The sequence below is a fragment of the Mustela putorius genome, unplaced genomic scaffold (assembly GCF_011764305.1).
Source record: "Mustela putorius furo isolate JIRA1106 unplaced genomic scaffold, ASM1176430v1.1 tig00004033_pilon_pilon_pilon, whole genome shotgun sequence".
In the NCBI taxonomy this organism is placed as follows: domain Eukaryota; kingdom Metazoa; phylum Chordata; class Mammalia; order Carnivora; family Mustelidae; genus Mustela; species Mustela putorius.
Window position 1 is genome coordinate 8816465 of NW_025422169.1, and position 15607 is coordinate 8832071.

Below are 15607 nucleotides of genomic sequence, written 5' to 3' on the forward strand. Positions count from 1 at the left end.
CTGCTTCTGCATAGTTCTAACCAGGTTGTGGGGGAGCATTGTGGAAAATGGAACCCAAACCCTCCTGCTTCTACAGCACCCGGGACATGGGGGCCCCTGATTTAACCCTCCCACGAGTCTCTTGCTAACATATGGCCTCTCCCAAGGGCAAGTGGCCTCTCCACAGTGCGTGACCTGGATCTGGGAGGGCTCGGTCTCCATCCCGAAGTCTGATGTCCTCTCTGCTTCTGTGATGTGGTGCGAATGTGGATGTTTGGAGGAGTCATTTACTCCGCAGTGATTTCAGATCTGCAGTAACTTGTCACAGCCCAAATACACTTGGTCTCCACTCGCAGACTCCCCAGCTGTCATTTCTTTACCATGTTTGCCATGTCTTGTGGGTTACTTCGGTGTATTTTGCCCAAAACAGGGACACTCTCCCATAGAACCACCATGTAACCCCACATGAGGACATCATGATGGTTCCCATGTTTGAACCCAGACCACAGGCCCGCTTCAGCTGTCACCCCCTGCCTGATGGTCTGAAATGTCTTCTCCATTTGGATTCAGTTTTTTTCTTCTGGAACGTTTTCCAGGACTTTCCCTTATTTGGGTAACCCTGATGGATTTAAGGAGCACAGATGGCTCCAATCTGAGGGCTATTTCTTTTCCTTTTTTTTTTTTTTTAAAGATTTTATTCATTTATTTGACAGACAGAGATCACAAGCAGCAGAGAGGCCGGCAGAGAGAGAGGAGGAAGCAGGCTCCCTGCCGAGCAGAGAGCCTGATGCGGGACTCGATCCCAGGACCCTGGGACCTTGACCTGAGCTGAAGGCAGAGGCTTAACCCACTGAGCCACCCAGGCGCCCCCCTAAGGGCTACTTCTATATCGCTTATGTTGCCGGGGCTGGCTTCAGCGTCCGCCCTTGCTGTGACATGCATCAGTCCTTCATTCACTTTTCCACGGTGACTTTCATTCACTTTTGTGCTTTTTCCACAGTGACTGAACATAAGAACGTTGACCCCTTAAAACATTTCAGTTACACAGTTCTCTGGCCTTAGCTGAGTTCCCACGGTTGGACATCATTCTCCAGAACTTTCTCATTCTCCACGAGGGAGTCTGCGCGCATGAAACCCCAACTCCCCATCGACCTTTCCCCTCGGCCCCTGCGGCCACATCCAGCTTTGCATCCCAGACACCTCCGTTAAGTGGGATCATACAAGATCTGCCCTGCCACGACTGGCTGATCCCACTCAGCATGATGACTTCCAGATTCAACCTGTGTTGTAGCCTGTGTCAGAATCCCTTCGTTTTTAAGGATGAATCATGTTCCATGGTGCATAATGCACCGTTTGTTCAACCGTTCATCTGTCAGTGGACACTTGGGGGGCTTCCACCTTTTGGCTGTTGTGAGGGTACTTCTACTTTCAATTTTGGGGGCCATATAGGCTGCAGTGGAATTCTGTGTTTAATATTTTAAGAAATCACCATATTCCCCCCCCCCCCGCCAAATGAACCATTTTACTTAATTCCTTCATAGGACAGAACAAGACAGTCATTTATGAATCTACCTCATTTTGTTTATCCTTTTCCCCATGGATGAACATTTCCATAGTTTCTGGGTTTTGCCCATTGTGAACACCACTGCTACAAATATTCCTGTACATTTTTGTTTGAACCAGTGTTTTCAATATTGGGGGTATACATCTAGGAGTGCAATTGTTGAACCATCTGGTAATTCTGCTTTGATCTATTTGAGTAAATTACAAACCGTTTTTTCTTAAAGATTTTATTTATTCATTTGACAGAGAGAGAGAGAGAGATCGATCACAAGTAGGCAGAGAGGCAGGCAGAGAGAGAGGGGGAAGCAGGCCTGCTGAGCAGAGAGCCCGATGCAGGGCTCGATCCCAGGACCCTGAGACCATGACCTGAGCTGAAGGCAGACCCCCAGCGACTGAGCCACTCAGGCGCCCCACAAACCGTTTTATACATTGCATCATTTTTATATGGATTATAGATTGCATCATTTTTCACAAGCGAGGTTTAAGGGTTTTAGTTTCTCAACATCATTTTATTATTTTTAGTTTTATTGATAGTAGTGACTCTACTTGTGTTAAAGGAAATCTAACTGGTTTGAATCTTCATTTCCATAAAGACTAAGGATGTTTAACATCTATTCATGTGCTATTCACCATTTGTATGATTTCCCTGGAGAAGGGTCTATCCAAGTCCTTCGTCCATTTTACAAATGGGCTTGTCTTTTTGTTGAGGAGGTGTTAAAGCTCTTTACATATTCTGGGCAACAGTCTCTTATTAGATAAATAATGTACAAATATTTCCTTCCATTCTGGGCTGACTTTTCACTTTCTGGATAGTATCTTCTGATGTACAAATATTTTTAATGTTTTTTACATTGCTTTTTAAAGAGTGAGTGGGAGAGAGTGTGCAAGTGGACAGGGGCAGAGAGAGAAGGAAAGACTCTTAAGCAGGTCCCACACTCAGTGTGGAGCCTGATGGGCTCAGTCTCATGACTCTGAGATCAGATGTGACCCAAAATTAAGAGTTAGACCATTAACCAACTGAGCCACCCAGGCTTCCAGGACAGTTATTTAATTTTGAGGATATTATTTTATCTATTTTTTTCTTTCCCTTCTTACGCGTTGGTGTCAGATCTAGAAGCATTGCTTGATCCAAGCTTCTGAAGACTGATCCCCATTTGTTTCCTCTAGAGTTTATCATTTTCCTGCTTGCATTTAAGCCTTTAACTTATTTTGAGTTAATATTTATATGTGGTGTGAGGTAAGGGTCCCATTCCATTCCTCTGTACATGGGTAGCCAATTGTCTAGCACCCTTTGTTGAAAAGACCATACTGTCCCCCAGTGTAATGTTTTCCACTTGTCAAAATTCCGAGGACCATAGATGAAGGGTTTTACTTCTGGGCTCTCAGTTAAATCCCACTAATCGGTATGTATACTTAAAACATTTTATTTATTTAAATTTTTTAAAATTGAAATTCAATTAATTAGCATATAATGTATTACTTGTTTCAGGGTGTGGGCATACCTTTATGACAGTATCACAATGTTTTATTTGCTGTTGCTTCATATTAAGATTTAAACTTTGGAAGTGTGACCTTTCACCTTTGGTTGTTTTTTTTTTTTTTTTTTTTTTCAAAATGGTTTTGGTTATCTTGTGGTTCCTTAAAATTCCATATGACTGTTACGGTTAGCTTGTGCATTTCTTCCCAAAGGCCTTTGTGAAACTCCTTGGGAACACATTCAATTTCCACACCGTATTGTGTACTGTTGTCATCTTATCAATAGTATGTCCTTTTATCACCATGGGGGGGTCCTCAGGGTTATTTAGGGTCCCCTTACTTTCTTTCAGCAATGGTTTATAACTTTTGGTGTACAAGATGTACACCTTGATTACATCCATTCCTAAGTATTTGGTCAATGTTGATGTTCCCTAAAATGGAATTGTTTTCTTAAATTCCTTTTTGGATGATTCCTTTCTAGTGTATACAAATAAGAGAGATTTTTGTGTATTGATATTTTGTCCTATAACTTTGCAGAATTAGGGAACTGGCTGTAATCATTTTTTGTTGATTCTTTAGGAAGCTCTCTGTATAAGATGATGCTGTCTCTGATCTCTGAATAGACCTAGTTCTACTGTTTCCTTTCACATGTGGGTTCCTTATTTCTGCCTTCTTGTTCTGGGTAGAGCTTTCAGTACAATACTGAGCAAGGAGTGAAAGCCAGCATAATGGACTTGTTTGTGATTTCAGAGTAGAGCTATCAGTCCTCAGAATTGAGCAAGATGTTTGGTTAGGGTTAGGATGGGGTTAGGGTTAGGGCTTAGGGTTAGTGTCTCCCTGTCCTCCGCTGTACAGAGCCCATTCTTCTCAATTAACCAGAGCGATCTTTTCAGAACATAACCTTGGAGACTCTCTGTGATCCACTCCCCAGTTGCCTGTCCTCTCCAGCCTCACCTCTCCCACCATACCCCCGCCCCCCGGGCCTCCTAGGCGTGTGGTCATCGTACATGTGCCTCGGATGTGATTCCAAGCCTTTACATTCTCTTGTCCGCTGCCAGGGGCACTTTTTTCTCCCTCTGCTTCATGTCTGGGTGTTCCACCATTGGCTGGACCTGGACTTGCCCCTTGTTGACCTAACTCATGTCCGCGGGGTGTGTGTGGCCTTATCCCCTATTTAAATGTTGTGCCCTACTTTGTCTGTGTGAGCAGTTTACTAACCTGCCAGGTATGGGGCAGGCACAGGGAAGTAACCTTAGTGCCTGTGTGAAAAATCAGTCTCAAGGTGCCTGGGTAGCTCAGTCATTAAGCATCTGCCTTTGGCTCAGGTGGTGATCCTGGGGTCCTCAGATCAAATCCCACAGTGTCGGGCTCCCTGCTCAGCGGGGAGCATGCTTTCCCTCTCCTACTCACCCTGCTTGTGTTCCCTCTCTAGCTGTCTCTCTCTCTCTGTCAAACAAATAAATAAAACCTTAAAAATAATCAGTCTCAGAGGGGCTCGCCACCCTTGCTGATAATGGGGAACCTGCTTTCCCCACAGGCAGTCCCCTCAGAGAGACAAAACTTCCAACTTCTTGGGGTTGGGGAGATGGAGACCTGGACCTGGAAGCTTCCACTCTTGGATTCATAGCTGAGGCCTAAGCAAGCTACCTCTTCTTCCAGAGTCCTCTTTCCCCTACCCTGCACATGGGCTGGGCCTGATTTCTGATCTGGGGGAGTTCAAGGGTGACCCTCCTAGGAATAGCAGTGGTTGACTGATGGACCTGGTCAGCAAGAGGCCCTGTAGCCTTCACAGGAGGACCCTATGGGAGTAGAGACAGCTCCAGGGGGGCCAGCAACAGCCCACTCCAAGCAAGCTAGGGCAGGAGGCCGGCTGTGCTGATTCTAGCCAGTCTGTAGGCCATAGAAAGGAAGACTGTGCCACAAGGTGCTCCTCTCCTGGCAGGTGGGGACAGAGCTGCAGGGGGTCTGCCAGAAGAGGGCACCTGCAGGGTTTGCCTGGGAACTCGGCAGAGGGGCTGTTCCTGGCTCCAGCATGCTGACCGTGGGGTTGGTTTCTTGCCTCTGAAGCCTCAAGCTCCCCTTTGCATGATGGGTTGCTGATGGCTCCCATCTCGGGAGCGGAATGGAGGGAGGCCCCATGAGCAGACTTGCTCAGGACAGACTGGGAGAGTGGCTGTTGCTTAAAGCAGCCCAGGGCCTGTCCCCCTGAAGAAGGTGCACATGTCCACGGGCCCCAGGTTTGGGGTCCTGCCTCCAGCCTCTGACAGTGACCCTGCTCCCGCCTTGACCCTAGTCCCTGTAGATAGGTGCTCTTCCTGGAGCTGTTCCTGCAGAGGGCACAGAAGCCCATCATGGTGGGACACAGGGTCACTAGGTCTTCATTGGCCAGTGGGCTGCCGGGCCTGTGTGCCCCACCGGGAGTGCTGGAGGGTGGTGGTCATCGTGGTCCCCATGCCTCTCAGTGGCGGGATGTGTCCATGCAGCACATGGTGATGGTCAGCCGCTTCTGTGAGCAGCACTTCCTCCGTGAGGTGGATGACTTGCTGTGTGAAGATGTGGACATGACGTTCTGCGATCACATGGGCATGAAAATCCTGTCCTTCCTCTTTGGCATCCTGCACCCCAGTTTCTCCTGGATGTCCCATGAAGACTTCAGCTACCAGCAGTGGCCACAGTCCCAGGCCCACATCCTCAGAGACCAGGGCGACATTCACTACATAGGGACCTTTTTGGGGGGTTTGGGGGTGGAGGTTCACTGACTGACCTCGGCCTGTCACCAGGCGATGAGGGTCGACCTGGCCAATGGGATCAAGATTGTGTGGTGTGACAAGAGCCACTTGAACAGGTATCCGCCGGTACCACAAGCCCACCAAGGTGATATTCCTGGAGGACCTGTGGGACCCACGGTGGCTTTTTATGTCTGTTGTCCATTTGGATGTCTTCTTTGGAGAAACATCTGTTCATTTCTTCTGCTTATTTCTTGATGGGATTATTTGTTCTGTGGGTGTTGAGTTAGGTAGGTTCTATCTAGATTTTAGATACTAGCTCTTTATCTGATAGGTCATTTCCAAATATCTTCTCTCATTCTGTTGGTTGTCTTTTTGTTTTGTTGACAGTTTCCTTTGCTGGGCAAAAGCTTTCTATCTTGATGAAATACCAACAGTTTATTTTTGCTTTTGTTTCCCTTGCCTTTGGAGACCTGTCTAGCAAGAAATTGCTGTGGCTGAGGTCAAAGAGGTTGCTACCTCTGTTCTTCTCAAGGATTTGGATGAATTCCTGACTCAGCTGAGGACTTTCATTCATTTGGAGTCTATTTTTATGTATGGTATAAGGAAATGGTCTAGTTTCATTCTTCTGCATGTGGCTGTCCTGTGTTCCCAACACCATTTATTGAAGAGACTTTCTTTTTTCCATTGGATATTCTTTCCTGCTGTGTCAGAGATTAGTTGGCCACAAAGTTGAAGGTCCATTTCTGGGTTCTCTATTCTGTTCCATTGATCTATGCGTCTGTTTTTGTGCTGATACCATACCATCTTGATGATCACAGCTTTGTAATACAGCTTATGGTCACCTGCCTTGGTTGTAAATGGCTATTTTTGTGCTGATGCTTGTGAAATGTGGGCGCTCACTCAGTCTGGATGCACGTCCCATTGGGATTCCCCAGCGCCCCCCGGTGGGTCTGCACTTGTGCCCTCATCTGCCTGCACGGCGTCTTAGCGCGCATTCACTGAGTGCCTGCTGTGAGCTCCAACAGGGTGCAGAGCATGAGAGTGAGAACTAAGATACAGGATCCCTGCCCTCCTGGGACTTGCAGTGGCCCCATCCTTCTGCCTCACCCCATCTCCTGCCTCACTTCTTTCTTACTGTGCTGGAACTGATGTACAATTGGTACCGTTAAGCACGTTCCAGTGTCCAATTCAGTGGCAATAAATACACTCACTGTTCTGCGCCTGCCACCTTCGTCCATTATCACCACTTCTTCATCATCCCAAGCTGAACCTCTACCCATGAGACCTGAATCCCCCACTTCCCCTCCCCAACCCCAGCACCTCCTTCCACCTCTAGGAGTTGGAGTATTCTCTGTCCCTCACTAGTGGGCCCTCCAGTATCAGTCGTGAGGGACTGGCTTATTTCATGAAGCACAATGGGCTCAAGTTTTGGACTTGGCCTCAAGAGCCTGGACCTGACACACTTTTCCGCTAAAGGAATGGCTCAGCCCTTTCCTGTCTAAGCCAAGCCTCCTCAGTCCCCTCTGCGCCCCTCATTTTCCTCCTCAGCCTGAAGATGTTCCCCAGCCAGTCTGCAGCTTTGACGATCAGTTCAGTCCAGATGTCAGGAACATACCCTGGGGGGCTCGGCCTCACCTACCTACTGTCCACATCAGGTGCCTGCACCCCGCCCCACCAGCTGGCCACCTGTTCCTCTCACAGATGTCCCCATCTCAGGAGAGGGAAACACCTAGTCCAGACCCTTGGATTCCTCTGTGACTTGCTGCTTTCTACCAACTCTCCCAGTAGTGAGGTGGCTACTGGAGGACATTCGGTGTCCAAACCATTTAAGGGCATATGTGACTCTCTGCTAGGGCAATGGATAAGAGTTGGGGCAAAGAGAAACCAAGCAGAATCATGGGAAGAAAGGCTGAGTGATGAGCTTTAGGGAACAAGGGCCTGGGAGCTCTGACCTATACCCGAGTCCCTGGGACACTGCTTGCGAGGGCTGGATTCCTGCTCAGGGATGACCAAAGAAGGCCCTAGGCTCACCCTCTGGTGATTGTTAGACCCGGCAAATAGGAAGTGAAGGCCAAGGCAGAGTGCTAAGAGGCCTGGCTGGTGCGGAAGATGTATCCTGACACCCACGCACCCAGAGCCCTCCTCCCCATCTGCAAAGACTGGAGGTTTTGATTGTTTGTTTGTTTTTTCAGAAGGAGGGTAGTTTCCAGATATTTAAGGAAATCTCACCCCATCGACGGCTGATCACTACATTCACAGACCATACACTTCTGTGGGCACACACGACAAGGGATACAGATTTGATAAAATCAGTTCAGAAACATCACTAAGCCAACAGCAGAACTACAGTGAGAGGAGCAGCAGCAGTGAATCCTAGGGAGGGGAGGAACTGAATTTGACTTGCTACATTGCAGTATTCACAGTGGCCCAGATCCAAAGGCAGAGAGTCAGGTGGTGGTGACACAGAGAAGGAATGTATTTCAGTACAGCCGACACTGGAAAGCAGAGAACTGGCACGATCTCAAGGTGCTGAAAACACTCCTAGGCTTTCATGGGAGGAAAATCTAGGACAAAGGCTGGTGGGCAGGTGCAGGGTGTCACTAAAGTTCCAGTCAATCATTGTCTTGGGGTCCATCACGCAGGGTCTTGCTGGTGTCATGCAGTGGCTATTGCTTGAGGGGTCATTTTGGTGCCTGCCAGGTCTTTGACTTACCAGATGAGTCGGAAGGAGGGACGTCATCAGTTCGGAAGAACAGACGAAGGTCAGAGTGCAGGTGGGTAAAGGCCTCTTTCACTCCGAGAGCGGTGGAACTCTGAGCCTCTGCTACACACCTTGCCCTGCTCATCGCTTCTAGCTGCCTGGTCCTGAGTTCTGTCCTTTTAATGAACGGGTCGTCTAGTAAGTAACGTGTTTCCCTGAGTTCCGTGAGCCGCTCGAGCAGACTATTCAAACCTGAGGAGGAGGCTGTGGGGCCCTCCAATCTGTAGCCATAGCTCGGAAACATGGGTGACCCCTCTGCCCAGCCATGGGCTGACCACTAAGTTAACAGCACAGTGGTTCGCTGGCCATACATAGCACAGAACACAGACTGGACAAAGTTCAGAAAAGTCACTAAGCCAACAGCAGCAACCACAATGAGCAGCAGTAATGAAGCCTGGGGTGGGGAAGGTCTGATATTCGGGAAGCTTCCATGATACTATTCAGCATCACACCCTGGACTTGTCAGTGGGGTCACCTCCCCCGGCTGGGGGTCAGGTGGCTTCCTACATGTTCCACCTTCCCTCTGGGGCTCCCCCAGCCATGCACAGCCCTGTGCTGCTTCTCAGCAGAGGGAAGTTTTTACCAAGGTCAGGAAGATGGGATGGGTTTTACTGACTCCTCCGGCGCCCCCGCCCCCAACTCCCGGCCCAAGGCAGCAAGAGAGGGAACTTTTCTTCGACTCCTCTTAAGGTCCCTGGCTGGGTCTGGAACTTGACAAAGACAGATGAACAGGAGAAAAGCTGGCAAAGTGTATTGATTTTTCTGGTGGGAGCCTCACAAGAACGTGGAGACCAGCAGAGGCGATTGGAGCCGACAGTTCCACATTTTAGGCAAAGAAGCAATCAATGTGTGAAGAATTGAGAGACATGGGTTTGAGCTAGGGCTGGTATATGGTAAAAAAGTAACTAGAAGACAAATGTTAGTTTAACCAGGTTTTTTCCTACAGCCTTTGTGGCCCTAAATTCCTTGACTCTGGTGATCAGCATGTCCTCCTGATGATGTCTTAGAATATATGGGGCGCCTGGGTGGCTCAGTGTGTTAAAGCCTCTGCCTTCGGCTCAGGTCATGATCCCAGGATCCTGGGATCGAGCCCCACATCGGGCTCTCTGCTCAGCGGGGAGCCTGCTTCCCCTCCCCTCTCTCTGCCTACTTCTCTGCTTTCTTGTACTTTCTCTCTCTGTCAAATAAATAAATAAAATCTTAAAAAAAAAAGAATATAAATGAGGTTCAGTGGGGTGAGGTCCAGAGCTGATGACCAAGAAAGAATTCTTAAGACATCTTTGGTGCAAAATGGTGGTTTATTAAAGCATGGGGATAGGACCTGTGGGCAGAAAGAGCTGCTGCTCCGGGGCTGTGAGCAGTGGTCCATTATATGCTTGCAAGTTGGGAGGAGGTTAGGGATGTTGTAAGTCCCTAAGGAATTTTGGAAGCAAGGTTTCCAGGACCTTGAGGGAATAGCTGTTGTTGGGAAAAGTGTTATTCATTAACAGTAATAAAACCTGGGGTGCCTGGGTGGCTCAGTGGGTTGAGGCCTCTGCCTTTGGCTCAGGTCATGATCTCAGGTCCTGGGATCGAGCCCCGCATCAGGCTCTCCGCTCAGAAGGGAGCCTGCTTCTCTCCCTCTCTTTGCCTGACTCTGCCTACTTGTGATCTCTGTCAAATAAATAAACAAAATCTTAAAAAAAAAAAGGTAATAAAACCTTTGTCATGAGACCCTTTAGAAGTATATCTGTAGGCCATATGCTTGGGAATGATTGTTTTAAGGGCTTGTCAGTGGATAAGGAAATTTAATAATTTTTCTTCTGCTTCTGTTTTCCACATCACTCCCTTAGGTCTGGGGAGAGAAAGTGCCACATGAGAGTATTCTGACCTGCTTCAGGGAAGAAGGCTGATGCCTGGGAATGACAGACCTTCCTGCTTCTGCTCTATGCACAATTCTTTCAGTTTCTGTCTTGTATTTGCCAAGGTGCCATATTTGGACAGTGTGTCCTGATGCTCACTGGCCTGGTGCTGTACTCTGTCTCCTCCTAGTATCCAAGACATTGAATGCACTGCTGTGGAGACAGCCCAGCCCTGGGGCAGTCCCTTGTCCAGGGAGGCACCTGCCTCTAGGGGAAGGTTGCCTATGACTTCCCACATGGGTGCTCTGTTGCTAAGGTTGGCTGCCCCTCCTTGGGGAGAGTGTGCAGATCTTACTTCGAGAAACTGACTTCATTTCCTGCAAAGGTCTACCTGGTAGTGGGATCATACAGAACTTCTATTTTTAGTATTTTGGGGAAACCCATACTTTTTCCAGCATGGCTATGCCAACCAAGGTCAATTATGGATGACTTTACCTATAAACCAGAGATTTTTCAAGGTCCTCTCCAGCAGAGAACATGAGGAGAACATTTTCAAGGCCTTGCACAGTATACTAACCATAGGAACAAACTGGTAGCTCAGAAGCTATTGAAATGAAGAACTGGTTCTCATTCTTCCATTTCTGGCTAGTGTGCTGGTCTGTGGCTTGGTTCCTCCTCAGGCAGCTGGAAGATTGACCTCCCAGGTCGGCTGACACTGAGCTGGCTACTGTTTCCAGAAATTCTTTGGGATGTGGCTGGGTTTTCCCACCTGTGCACAGATCAAGTTGACGACCTTTGACAGTGGAGCCGCAGGTCTTCCAGGCTTGGTCCCTCCCACACCCCCAGCGGAGCCATCACACTGAGGGTTTAGGGGCGATGGGAGCTGCCCCAAGGCAAAACCACCCGAGATTCCTACTGTCCTGACCTGACCTTCAGATGCTCCTCAGTTACTTCTGAGCCTGTGGTGTTTTCCTGGAACCTGTCCTGGCTGTTTTTGGACCGCTCGTCCAGCAGCACCCTCACTTTCTGGGGGGCGGGGGTGTAGCTGGAATCTGCAGCGTGTTCTGCTGCCCCACCTGGATGGCTGTTTGAAGGCATGTCGTCTGGGCCATCTGAGGACCCTAGACCATGGGTCTGTGGCCCGGAGGGCTTCTGAGCAGAGCTTATGGGATGGGAGGGCTGCAAGGCACAGAGGCAGGTTTCCAGAAAGCTGTCTGGGGTCTCCAGCATCCTACGGTCTTTGAATCAAAGTCCTGAGATCTTTAAAATGCCAGCAATGTTACAGCATGAGCCAGAAAATCACATGTCTCTATGCACCCAACACCACCTGAGCTATAGGCCATTTCTTGCACTTGAGCTGAGTATAAAGGACTGGGAGTAGGAGCTTGAGGGGAGGTCCTGGGCCAGACTCTGTGTTTGGGGTCATAGGCCATCCAGACAAGCTTGTGCTGAGCCTGAGGAGGGGGCCTGTGTGGAGACCCCAGCTGCAGATACTGCTGTCTGCCGGTGCCCCCTGCCTCCAGTCGGCCCCAGGGCACGTGCTGCGGGGGCAGCACCTGCACCCTCCTCTCTGCCCGAGGGCTCTCTCTGGCACCAGTCATGCCTCCCCCACCAGTCACTGCCAGCCTCCAGCCTGGGAGGGTGGGTACCCTGACGACCTCCAGCCCTGGGGACAGATCAGTGCAGGTGGGACATGGTCTCCCAGCAGGTCCGAGCGCCAGTCCCCCACGGTGCTCACTCTCCAGCTGGGGGCTCACTGTGTCACGTGCTCCCTCAGCCTCCCCCGGCCCAACTCCTCCTCTGCTCAGGGACCGCTCTCGGCCCAGGCTCTACACGCTGGGACTGGGAGCAAGTCTGGACCTTCCGGACTCGCACTTCCATGCCCATGACATCGGCACAAGCAGGCCTCACAGACTCGTCAGAGGAGACCCAGTGCAGGGAGATGCAGGCCGCTTCAAGGGGGGTGCCAGGTGACCCCAGAGGGAGCACAGAACATAGGGTCCATGGAGCCCAGTGTGGGGTGTGGGCACCCAGCCAAGGGGCATGGGGAATCCTGGTGAGGGTGGCCCTGGTAGGGGCAGGGGAGACCACAGAAGGGTTGCAGAAAAGGCAGGAGACAAGACAATAGGACAGAACCTCCCAGGGAGGTCGATGAAAGAGTCAGGGAATCACAGAGACACTTGGGAAAACTCGGAGGCCTTGGAGAGGTTGGCTGAAATGCTTTTATTTGGTCATAAGAGTTGTGTCACAAACCCCCAGTCGACATGGGATGATTTAGTCTTTGTTGCATCTAGGAATCAGGACATATGGGCCATTAGCACTCACACTGCAAGAAGTCTAGGATATATTAACTTTTCAACCCTTTTCAGGACTAGATTTTTCTAGAGGAGGTGCTAAGGAAGTGCTAAGTATGGGTCTCTCCATTCTTTAAAATTTTTTTGACAGACAGAGTTCACAAGTAGGCAGAGAGGCAGGCAGAGAGAGAGAGAGAGACAGAGAGAGAGAGAGAGAGAAGCAGGCTCCCTGCTGAGCAGTGAGCCCGATGCGGGACTCGATCCCAGGACCCTGGGATCATGACCTGAGCCGAAGGCAGAGGCTTAACCCTCTGAGCCACCCAGGCGTCCCTCTCCATTCTTTTCTCTGTGCAACCGGGCTCTGTTTTCAGGAGCAGATTCCTGGTGCTCATCACCACTGCTAGCCCTGAGGACTGCCCCCTGTCACCTCCCACAGTGGACATGACCATGTGTGTTGGGGGAAGTGGTCGCTGATGAAACCCCAGTGCTCAGTACAGAACAGGGACCCCACATCTCCTGCGGAAGGGAAGAGGGCACGAGGCAGGGAGGGAGTGAGGGGGAGGGGAGAGAAATGATGGGAGGGGGAGGAGGGGAGAGTGAGGGGGGCTGGGAGGCAGGCCGGGAGGGAGGGGAGAGGGGAAGTGAGGAGAAGGGGGAGGAGGGAGGGGGGGCGGGAAGAGTGGAGGGAAGGAGAGAGTGACTAAATGAAGTACGGAGGAGGCGGTGGAAGAGCACAAGTCCGGTCCCTACATCCGGAGTCCTCATTTGGGGTGAGGTCCGAGGGCACCTCAGCTCAGGGCACGTCCATCTGTCCTCCCCGTGCTGACCTTTTCCCCTGGCCCCGCTGGGACCCTGGATCCCCTCCACCTCCTCAAACTATCCTGAATGTTCCCAGGAGCAGGGTGGCAGGAGGGGCTCCTGGGTCCCGTGCCCAGATGACATTGGGACAGTAACTACAGGACACTGTGTCACGAGGACTGGGACCGTGGATCCCCTGCATCTTCTTGGGCACGAACGCTGTTCCATTCCCTGCTGTCTCCCGCGCGCTGTGCCGCACACTCCTGACGGCACATCTGTGAAACGGCACGCCGGAGTTTCTGGAGCGGAGTCTGAGGCCGAGCGCTGCTAGGTGAGGGGAGCCCCAGCGGCCTGGGCTGGGCGTTGCTGACTGTTGTCCCAGACAAACGTGCCCGACACCCTTCTCTCCAGGGGACCTGCATTAGACCTCTGGTTCTTCACATTCTCCCCAGGGCTGCTGGTCCCCAGATCAGACCCCTGCCTCTCTGGGGGTGCCCAGCGCGGCCTTCCCCGGGAGCGCCCGCATCCAGAGACGCACGCGCTCCCCGTGCGCCTCTCCTCCCTCCTGGACTTGCACGCGTTTGGTCTAGTCCCTGCAAACACTGTGACTTGGAGCCTGTTTGGAGAAGAGTCAGGTGAAACTTTTCTCTGGCCTTGGGTTGTGACTGATGTGCTTGCCCTCTGTGGTGTGTCGTCCAGATTTCTGCATTTCCCTGGTTTCTGTGTGGGCCACAGGAGAAACCAGCTGTGTCCTGTCTGGGGTCCGGCTGTGGTGTCCCAGCAGGAACACAGGTCTCGAACCTGAGGTTGTGCCCATAATGCCTAAAGGGGCCTCGATGATTACATCTCATCTCTAATCCATCGGGGAGTCTTGATTTTGAATAAGGGAAATTCTAGTTCACATAAACACAGAAAGCCGAGTCCCCTTTGAAAATAGGTGGGCGGACACAAAGGCGCCTATTGAGGGATTCCACTTCCAGAAACCTCCAGAACACGTGCAGGAACAGGAAGAGAAAGCAGCTTGCCAGGCTGGGGAGCAATAGGCAGGAGGGCTTGGGCTCAGGGTCTCCTTTGGGGAGGGAAATATCCTGCCGCGATGTTCTGTGGTGTGGTGGCACAGCGTTGAGAATGTACTTCAGGCTCATGATGTGTTCAAGTGGCAACAAGTAATTTTATGTAAAACAAACAATAAACAGTACACAGAACATGGAAAGATAAAATAACAGTATGTACCAGAGAGAAAGGATATACTGGAATGGGACGAAACATTCCTGCAGGCCGTCGGGGAGGGGATAACAGCGATAATTGTATGAGGAGCAGGGCTGTGGGCTCTGGATGTGGCTCTGGGAGCCCCACAGGAGCAGGAGTAGGGGCAGGGGTTGGAATAGGAACAGGGACAGGAGCCTGGACAGATGCAAGAGCAGTAGCACAGGCTGGGGCAAGGGAAGGGGGCACTGCTCTGGTAGGGGCAGGGGAAGGGGCAGGGACAGGAGCAGAACCATAGCAGGAGCAGGAGCGGGGGCAGGGGCTGGGGGAGGGACAGGGGCAGGGACAGGCCCAGGCCCAGGCCCAGGCCCAGGCCCCAGCTCCTCCGGGACAGCGACAGCATCAGGCTCTCTGTAGGCAGGTGCCTTGTCCCCTGCTGGCTCCTGGTCTCCTGCTGAAGTCTCCCCAGGCACCAGCCCCCCGGTCTGGAGCTGCAGGGGAAGTTGGGGCCGGCTCTGGCTCTTCAGAGCTAGACCGAGGTACCCAGGCCCCCACATTCCAGAGACAGCTCCCTGCCCAGCTCATTTTGTTGGAGATCCTGGAATGAAGAACATGTTTGTGTTCCTTTGCGGAGATAGAGCTTAGCCCAGGGCCTCCCAGAGAAGCTACAGCCAGGAAGGAAGCCTCACCGGGATGTCTCCCCAACTGCAATCCTCCAACTGGATGTTCTGAGCCCAGTCCTTGCTCTTGGTCACACACCAGCCTCTGGGGGCTCCTGCCTGTGGGGCCCAGCACCAGCCCATCCCCAGACACCCACATACACCCAGCTCTGGCCTTCTCACCCTCGGGCTCGGCCTCTGTGGGCTCCGGGTCCTAGACCACAGTCTGGTGTGGTACCACCAGGGACAGTGGCCTGGGCAGTGTCAGAGGCCTTCCCAGGCAGTCCCCGGTCCCTGCTCC

At 51.3% G+C, this 15607-nt stretch overlaps 1 pseudogene; it reads left to right on the forward strand.

Moving 5' to 3' along the window:
• Positions 1-5369: 5369 nt before the first annotated feature.
• LOC101672911 lies at positions 5370-12323 on the forward strand (annotated as a pseudogene).
• Positions 12324-15607: the final 3284 nt, after the last annotated feature.